General features: G+C 36.0%; 1 long non-coding RNA gene across 1 annotated transcript; it reads left to right on the forward strand.

Annotated features, from left to right (window-relative positions):
* Positions 1-485: 485 nt before the first annotated feature.
* LOC126811917 (uncharacterized) lies at positions 486-7,561 on the forward strand. Its single transcript, XR_007675783.1, has 3 exons — positions 486-583; positions 6,055-6,182; positions 7,439-7,561. It is a non-coding gene; the product is annotated as an uncharacterized LOC126811917 (long non-coding RNA).
* Positions 7,562-10,520: the final 2,959 nt, after the last annotated feature.

A 10,520-nucleotide genomic window follows, 5' to 3' on the forward strand; every position in this document is an offset into this window, starting at 1 on the left:
CATACGAGTGATGTTGAATCAGCACACCATGATCAACAAAACTGTTAGATTTTATTTTGAAATATAGGGTTTGAATGGAATTTTGGGCACATTAGAATAATCTATTTTGCCGACAGAAATATTTAGGGTCAATCAAAAATGTAATCATAACCTTTTCACACCTAGATGATCTGAACATATATCAGAATAACCAATGAAATATTAATTAATTCTATTCTTTGTGTAAGTATATTAATATCGCATCCCTAATACATCTTATGTTTGCTTCGAAAGACAGGTAAACTAGTACGGTATTACAAAAGTTATATAGGATTAATATTGAATACTATTATTATTAAACGATTTTTTTCGTGTATTGATTACCTCTAGAGACCGCCAAAATTTATTTTATTCAAACCAATTTTTATGCTTTCTATTAATGTCTCGTTGAAAAGCGATTGTTATTTATTGCATATATTAAAGGTAATATTAGTTATGCCATCTGTTGCCATTATAGAATGATATCCACATACCGACGTAGTAATGTTACCATTATTCTATTTTGATTCATACATTATTATTTTCCAAGCAGAGATTAGAGAGTGTAAGTATATTCTTCTTTTTTTCGAAACAATATCTGAATAAGATATTTGACGGATCTAAATTTTTATCAACTTTAACATTAATAGCGACAGTCGCGTGCGCCACGGGTATATTTTAAGAGACATCTGTCGTACCTAAGTGCATACATTTATCAAAGTCGAGATAATTCCTACGTTGTCGTGATACACATTTTATGCATAACACACGAGACGTGGCTTTATAGTTTCTGTGTCTTATTTCATATCCATAAAACATACATAGTTTAAAGGGGGTAGAGTCAAATACGTTTAAAGTACTAAATCACCACTCTTTAATAAGGGGCTATGAGCGCCTACCTAATGTTTAGGTAGTTTCCCCGAAGAAAACTCCTGTTGAAAACTGTTATTTATATATAAATCGGAAGTTTTGGTAAGGTTATATGAAAACAAATAAAGTGCACCAATAATTTGAATTTTGACACTCTCGGGTTATGCATGCTTATAATTATTTAAATGGTGTTTATTTTTTTAGGCCAGTTTCAGCTATTTATCGTGTGTTCTCTTAAAGATGATATATGATTACCAATCTTAAAATTGCGTATCATATGTTGAAGCTAGCATACATCAAAATGCAATAATTTAACAATGTTCCTTTAATGTTTTCGTATCCTGTCCCTTTAATGTCCCTTTATTTTCTTGTTTTTTCCCTTTAATATTTTTGTATGATTTCTCATTAACGATTTTGTATCATTTCCATTTAATGTTTTCGTATCATTTGCTACCATCCTACCGTCCAATTTAATGTACCCTTTCTCTATGAACCTAGCCTCTTAAATATAAAAATCAAAGTTAGATATGAAAGTGCTTGTATGTTTGAGTAAACTGAAAAATGTCCCCTAAATACTTAAGATGTCGGGGCTGTATTTACACCTTGGCGCGTTCACGTCGCGTGGCTTACACAAGTGTGACGAAAGGAAAGATAAACCAGTTTTTACGTGTGTTTTAAATGTATAATAAAACCCCAACCCATATCCTATATAGCTGTTTCATATATGTGGATTACATTATTAGTATTGCTATTATGTTCAGGACAAGAACACCTAAACCAGGATGTTACACCAAATATATCCAGAACGCAAGATGTTACACATATGTCGCAAAACGTGTCTATTATGTTCTTTGTATTAATCTATATGTTTATATGTTATTTTGTTTGGACTCTCTTATCTGTATATGTAGAAGTGGAGATATGGTTCAATTTTATTTCAATAACTAGCTTGTGCGTAGGGGTCTTTAGCAGGGGGAAGAAACCGGAGACCCCGGAGAAAACCCACGAGGTTGGACAGGCGACCCTACTCCATGTCACACAACGGGGAATCGCGCCAGTTGACTCAATGACAGACCTTATGACGCAGCGCGCACGCGCTACCCCACCCCAACCCGAATACATTTAGAAATTAATTTAACTACGAATGTTAAAGAGGCGGTAGGCCTACTAGAAATCAAGTGACATCTTTCATAAAACGGGATTAAGAATACAAATAATTGTACAAATGTGAGTAGTGACTAGTTTCAAATGAAAACATTGAGACGTTCGGTTGTTGTTGTTGTTAATTTAACGTCCGCTTCCACTATATCACAGACGCACTTTATTTTTGGAAAATTCAGCGCATGCGCAATATAGTAGACCCACGAGTAGATTCCAAGCTGCATACGCTCACAACAGGGGTCGAACCCACGACCGGCCAGCTTGAGCTCGAAGCGCGACACTATACACCACAATGCCGCCTCAATCAATCCACCCGTCGATTTATTTAACCGGATTAATTATCCTCGTGACTTAATCATCGCGACGATCACTCACAGCTTGACTTGACTTGATGTCAGGCTTAACGTCCGCTTTCACCTAGGGTGACATCGTAGACAAGTCACTTACAAGTACTTACACCGCTAAGAATTTGGAGAATGTAATGAGAACAAAGTTTGTATTTCTTCGAAACCGTTTCAAAGAATTTCATATTTTTGCACCGGAATAGAACACGGTATTTCACTAAAATATATATAGAAATAAAAATCCGACTGCAAAGCAAAGCGCCCTGTAATTTCTAAAGCCGTTTAGATTTAATTTCGTACTGTTCTACAGATGAAGATTTTAGTTGTCCGATTCGTTCTTAGAAATTGCCACCCTTTAAAGCGTTAACATGTCCTCTTACTTGAAAAGATATTTATTACCCGTATGTTTCTTGGTATATTATTAGAACTGTTTGATATTAAATCTAAAACTGGACATTTTTATTGATATATTCCATTCTATTGTCGTTAACTGCCTCGTGACAAAATATCCTTTCACGCTGGTTTGACACTTCAAAGACGACCTGACCCCTCTCCTAATCCCACATAAGTTCTCTCATAAACACAGGATAACAAGCTCCATCCATCACATCGTCTTTATTATGAAATCTTCATATATTTTCGGATATAAGAATCTCGACCGATATATCTTACAAGATTTTGATTGCGAATTGTTATGATTACACTATTGTTATATCAATTATCTACTTTTAAGTATGCCGTTAATAAGTATACGAATCAATTTTTCATATGATATTTTTTTCACAGATACTGAGTGTAAACCTATTTCAAAGATGGTATAATAATTGTTGTACAAGATGCGTAACTTAAACGATCATTCAGATATTTTAATTGGCGGTGTTTAGACAAAAATACTTTTTTAATAAGTATACGAATCAATTTTTCATATGATATTTTCTTCCCAGATACTGAGTGTAAACCTATTTCAAAGATGGTATAATAATTGTTGTACATGATGCGTAACTTAAACGATCATTCAGATATTTTGATTGACGGTTTTTAGACAAAAATACTTTCTTACTCTTTTTTATGATATACGTAGGAATATGTGTTTTTGATATGTTACACGAGTACAGAGAGTGTCATACCTTAAAGGAAAAATAAAATGAAATGAAATGGGGTTTAACATCCTATTCTGTTCATCGACTGCAGTGTGCTATGAGGGAAATTTTGTCCGCACATCAGCGCTATGGCTTACTCTTATATCAAATTTCAATTGTCAATTTACTTGCACGCCAATGTGTACATGGGGCCTCGATTTTTCGTACCGCCCGACTGCCTATAGGTTGTTCCTTGCCGTGCCCCCCGTCCTACACCAGTGACAAGGGGGACCCCGATTAACTTTCTCGGCCAACATCGGTTAGCGAGCAAACGTATTACTCACTGAGTCACCGCGGCCTCACATTCTTTAGAGGTCTATGAAACCTGGCCCAGGATAAATAAAGTTACTACCGTTGACATGTAATATACACTCTTCAAAAAAAGTAGGGGATATTCAGAAACAATACAAAACTGCGGAAAAGCACTGCTGTTTTTATTAGAGGTAACCAGTGTATGTTAATAACAGGCCAATTGCCTACACGTGAACATAAACAGTTCATATGGGCGGCTTATCTGACGGCCCCATTTCACTCGCAAAGTGAAACGTGAAAATGGACGTTTTTGATTTTTGTCTAAATAATGAGTAATTGCTCCACCAATCCTCAGACATTCAGCAATTCGTTGTGGCATGTTCCTAATCAACCGTCCAATCACGATTTGGGGCAATCTGACCCACTCCTCTTGCAGTGCCACGGCCAATTCCTGCAGTGTTGTCGGTTGACGTTGACGTCGACGAACACGTCTCCCGATCAAATTAAACGTAACACACTAAAGCAAAGATACCTTAAACAGTAAATCTTATGCAAGAACCGATAGGAAAGCAAACATGCATAGATAAACCAGCACGCGGCAGTTTTCACCAACCCTTCCTTGAAGTGTCAAATTTGACAATGAACCCCTCCCACGTGTATGGCGCTATTGCGTGTCTCATGTGCAGCTCGTTGGTTCTGTTGGGGCGATAAGTTCTTCATCTGTGAATACACTCTCAAAGCATGTCAAATGTCCATGACTATTTATCATATCGCAACCTGCATAGGTATTTGCATTTCAATATCCCCTACTTTTTTTTTGAAGAATATATATCAAGCGGAAAGCTAGTGATGTCTCCCGTCATACCACTCTTCTAATGTGTAGAGAAGTTGTGTTAGTCTTATGCTATAAATCTGAGTCAGCATCATGAATTCAGTAAAAAATGAAATGAAATGGGGTTTAACGTCCTACTGTTCTGCCCCGACTGGGCTAATGAAGACGGACATACGCCATACAATGTACCATGAGGGAAATTTTGCCTACTATTGTATACACGGGACTTCGGTTTTCGTGGTTTTCTCCGAGTCCTCCGCGCTTTCCTCCCTACACTGTAAAAATATCCATTGTTTATGTGGCCGAATTCCGTAGTTTAACACCTTTTTTCTGTTAATCGATGGCTTTTTTTGGAGAAATTGTGTTAAAAGTGTGAATTAAGTCTTCAAATTACGTGTTTTATGTATTTCTATGGAATATTCAGTATTAAACAGAAAATTTCCGTGAAATTAGGGATAAAATATTTTATTCCCTTCTATTATGGACTTAATTCTGTTATTTTACGGAATAAACGGTGGAATGACCAGGAATTTACGGATTATTTCTGTTTGCAAATGCAGCGATAAGTAATCGTATACATATATAATCATTCCTAATGATTATCATGTTATAGTATTCATTTCAAGTTATTAACCATAATATGCAGAATTATATTTTGTAAACTTTGGTATATTACATGTCATGTATATCCAATTTCCATTATTTAGAAGATCTATACAGTTTATTGTTATTCATCATACGGTAATCAGATTGTAAGTATTTTCATATATATATATAAAAATATGTTTTAACGCTCCGTATGTATAGGTTGTATTATCTGGTAATCAAGCACACTTAAATCCGGATAGTATAACCGATTGGCTAGTGTAAGCCGGTTTGTCTCTATGGCAGAGTTTGCATACCTGAAAGCCTTAATGACGAGCAGCGGTTTGTGATACTTTGCTCTCGAATAAGATATTCAGTATTCTTCTATTAGCGGAAAAGGTTGAGAATAAAGATTGTCTGCGATATCACTTTGGTGGAAGCGGCTGTTAAATAAAGCTATTTCACACACGCGTATACAGTCAGTGGTTAATTCAATATTCAATGATATTTTTATCACTTTCATGCTCGGGAAACAAAAATTATTTTTCCGTATTTGAAAATAGAATTTATGTTAATTGAAGGAGTTTCTGTAAATTACAGGAAACACAAATACGGATAAAATTTTCCTGGTAATTTTTGTTTCCGGAATTTTTTACGTTTTTTCACGGATTTTTTTGTTACAGTGTACGCACAAGCGAATTATTGAAATAAACTTCAGCCACGTGTTAGTGCCGAAATGACCTAGTCTGTGTCGAGTGGACGTTGAACCCCATCTCTCTCTCTCTCTCTCTCTCTCTCTCTCTCTGTTTTCGTCCTATCCGAGTGAGTACATGTAGACATCTGTCTGTTGTAGGCCGTCCTTCCTGCACCACTGATAAGGAAAAACCACATCGGAAAATCCCGATGATCTTTCTCGGCCAATGCAAGGATCGAACACGCGATCCCCAGGCCAGCGAGCCTAACGTGGCTCCCATACATTCAGTAAGTTTTCTGACAAATTTTATCTCTAAATGGAAATAATTATGCTTATCTTTGGGTTGTATATTTATTTGAAGTACCTCATTTTTTTCACCAGAATCTATGCCATATGCAATTCATGAAGAGTATAATTATTTTTAATGAATCTTAATATTTGTATTCTTAAGATTGTGGTTGTTTTTTTTCATTCTGTTTTGTGTTAATACTACCCTAAAATGCCAATTTTTTAAATCTCCCAGTGCTAGGTTGTTTAGTTTTTTTTTCTTGTACGTATTAATACAACTCTAAAATGCTTTCTTCCAATCTCCTGCTAATGCCACGTTCACACTGTCGTTGTTTCGGCTGTAAAACGCTATGATTTTGATGCTGTGCGATTTGCTGCTTGAAAACCCAAATAAATGCTGAAGCTAGGAGTTGCTGACAGTTCTAAGCAACAAAGATACATTTCAATAACTTGTATCCAGGCAATATTAACTAAGTAACAAGGATATAAACCTGTATCCAGATAAAATCAGGAAATTGGAACAGACTTATAGATTTTTGATATAATTCGACAGTGTAAACATAGCATTCATGTATACAAACACAGCCATAATCTATAATAAAGAACGTAATTTGCCCGCCAATAATCTACGCCTTATTAATTGAAATGAATGCACTGTTCGTTCTATTCTTTAATTCTTTTAAAGTCTTTTCTGATTGTTTTCAGAATATAAATATTAATAATGGTTCTTTTAAAAATAATTGAAGAACTAACACTGTAAGCTTAATGCATTTAATATTTTTCATACTTTTCCTCATTGATGTTTTTTACTCGCTTAAATAGGTTCTTTTCTATATTGTTTGAAACCATACTGAAAGATGGTACATGTATTTAAATTACAGTTAACCCAAGAGAAAAAGTAATATGATCAAATCTTTCCAAAGATTTGTTATGAAAAGGACAATTTCGACGAAATACAAAAGAAATAATACTAGGTTTCAGTGAAATATGGATAGTGCATTTATTAAAGGAGAAATATGAATTTCTCCTTTCAGGCAACTTGTTTCTAAAGCTTTTGTTGTTGTTCAGTACCCTGAATCTTAAAGATCAAATGTAAATAAGGTTTTCAACCAGAGTAATATTTTATAATTATACTTCACAGAAATGACCGATCATGGGATCCGGACATCGGTTTGTTAGAAGTTATCTTTGTCCACGCGTACGTGTTGACATATATAGTCATTTAAGCGATTAATCTCTCTTATTTGTTTTCCAGTAGGGCAGATGAACCGAGATCAATATTTACAGAAATACTTACAGAATCAGACATGGTAGCTGGATATAATAAAATGTAATAATGGATGAGATTAATAAGCTGTAGATAAAGCTCTGTGGTCAAGGTGGTTGATACTTAATGCAGAATCATGCTTTGATGTGTGAGAATTTAAAATCTTATTGATAAAAGTATGCGGTAGAATTCAAATTCAGAATATTATTTCCGCCGTTTTTTATGAATCTGTCAGTCATAGTTATAATCTCTAGATACGGCAAAAACCTACTGGTATTTCTACGCAAATTAAACAGTGTATTTGAATGAAACACAAGTATGAATTATTAGAGAGCGATAGCCGTAACCTTTCTGGCCATTATCGTTCGTTCATTCGTTCCTTGGGGCTTATCGTCCGCTTCCACCTTGGGTGATATCGCAGACACGTAACTTGTTTGGCAATTATCCATGCAATTGCGTTAAATATCCCGTGTTCTATTTCGGACTGCAATGACGTCATCTCCACAGTGTCAATTCAATACAAATTGATGTTGATTTAATCGGATTGGACAAGGTTAAATCTCGCCTGGTAACGCGAGAAGTTACGTAAGGATGATTACGGTGGAAAACAAGAGTACTTAGAATAATTGTCAAGAGCTGTCAAGCAAATAAAGGAACAGATTAATACAATTATCTCACGTTTTCTGTCCAACTCTTCCACTATACAGGGATTAACACTGGCTTTCAATCACTCCCATGTATTCATACCCCTTAATGTTAATCTTAATTAACCCAATGAAAAGTTATAGAATGACATTATAATGTACATGTACTTCAAAATCCATCGGGGGGTTGGATGGCCGAATGGTTAGCTGTATCATAAGGACTGCCATTGAGTCAACTGGCGTGGTTTCGAATCCCCGGTTGTACGTGACAAGGACCCAGAGAAAACCCACGAGGTTGAACAGGCGACCCTACTCCTTGTCACGTACAAGCGGGGAATCTATGTACTATAGGCATGATAAGAAGCCCTATAGATTTCATAGGATCACTGAAAAAGTTCGTTTATGTTTGCAAATCAAGTAATGCAAAATGAACTAATTAAGTACCATCAATAAACAAATTGCTTGGAAATAAATTGACACGGGTTTAACGTCCTCTCAAGGAGAGGGGTTTATATAGGCTTTGCCTGTTCCCCATTCCCCTCAGTTGGTCAATAAATATTGTTTATAAACAAAAACAAAAACACGTCCATCTTTCGCGTTTGACTTTGTTATCAGCACGTACTAACCCTTCAGAAATAGCTGCTTCATTGTGTAGTACTATGGTCTTTGCGACCATAGTGTATCTTTAACTAATTATTGGGTTCACATACACACCTTGTATAGAAGTCCTTTCTCATATATGCACTAAAAACATAAGTGACGGGTTGACACATAAAAAGAGTTATAATTTGGTAAACATAGCTGGTTCCGTGGGAACCAGAATTTCATGTTCAGTACGTGATTGGAAATTTACTAATTGCATCATACACTGTAACCATCCAATCAAATTCATTATTTGCAGAATCTTAAGACATGACGTAAGCAAATCTCTTAAAAAAAATCCAAAACCAGCCTTTTAAGATTCAGATATCATTGGGTTCCGGAGAGATTACCATCTGAGTTTCTAGACCATGTGATGTAGCATTTTTTTTTATCAGCGGAATAGTCCCAGCGAGTCTGAGTGGAAGGGATTTAGAGAATGACTTTATTGTAATCCAAGCTTGTATCTTATGTAACCATTGCTTTGTTATTCCTGGTATATAGACAAGCGTCTTAACTACTGAGAAGATGGATGTCTTAGCAGCGGAGATAGTAAGAAATGAAATGAAATGAAATGAGGTTAAGCATCCTACGGTTCTGCTCCTATACTGGGCTAATGAAGACGGGCATATGCCATACAGTGTGCTATGAGGAACATTTTGCCCGGGCAGCGGCACTATCGCCTACTCTTATATCGAATTCCAACTGCCAAGGGATCTTTACGTGCATTCCAGTGTATAAACGGGACCTCGGTTTTTCGTCTCATCCGAAGGACTAGACAGCTGTCCTTGTCAGGCCCTCCATTCTGCACCACTGACAAGGGGAAACCACGTCGGAAAATCCCGATGAACTTTCTCGGCCAATGCAGGGATCGAACACCCGACCTCCAGGCTAGCGAGCCAGCGTCTTAACCACCTAACCACCTGGCCACCGTGACTCCCGGAGATAGTAAGAATAAAATACACAACGAGAAAAGGAAGCAAAGAAGATAATTAAAAAAACTAGACGATCATAAGGGCTGTTCCAAAATATGTAGTAAGAAAAGATGAATGTTTGGATGTGGCGACCAGATTTGCTCGGCCCGCTTTCCACATCTGACAAACGACCCATGGTACTACAATTGCTCTTATATGTAAATGCATAAATATATAAATTGATAAACACTTATCATTGATTGTCCCTGTGATGTTAATTCAACTCTTTTTGCTCGGTTTTATCTTTCTCGAAAATTTTCCTTTGGTTGGAAGCTTTTTATCGGAGATGGATTAGTATGAGCCACGGTCTTGCCCTAAACCATGCATGATGAGATTGCCATAGAAATCTTTAGATACACACACTGGATACATTTCAACGCATACCCATGCCCCAATATCACGAATGTCAAACCATTTTCTTCGATATCAACAAATATCGTCATGCTTAAATACGTAAACGGATGTTTACGTTAATGAATGACTCACGTTTATTCGTCAAGAAGAGAGCGAAGTTCGTAAGCGATTCACTGTGAAAAACATATCATATTTACGTTTCCGTTAATGAATCGTGGATCCGTGAGGAGTAATTACGTATTTATAAAATCCATACAAACTGTTATAGCAGGTGTTCACACTTGCTTAGTTAAAAAGTATACATTCTTTAATAAGTGATTAAATTTTTTTACTATGTACACTGTTAAAATTATTATGTATTTTTACCCTTTTTTAACTGACAGAAATATTGCCATCGTTATAACTGTATTTTAACATTGCATGTTATTTTACAGTCTGTAATATAACTTTACCTCTAGC

This window comes from Patella vulgata, chromosome 2 (assembly GCF_932274485.2).
Source record: "Patella vulgata chromosome 2, xgPatVulg1.2, whole genome shotgun sequence".
Taxonomy (NCBI): domain Eukaryota; kingdom Metazoa; phylum Mollusca; class Gastropoda; family Patellidae; genus Patella; species Patella vulgata.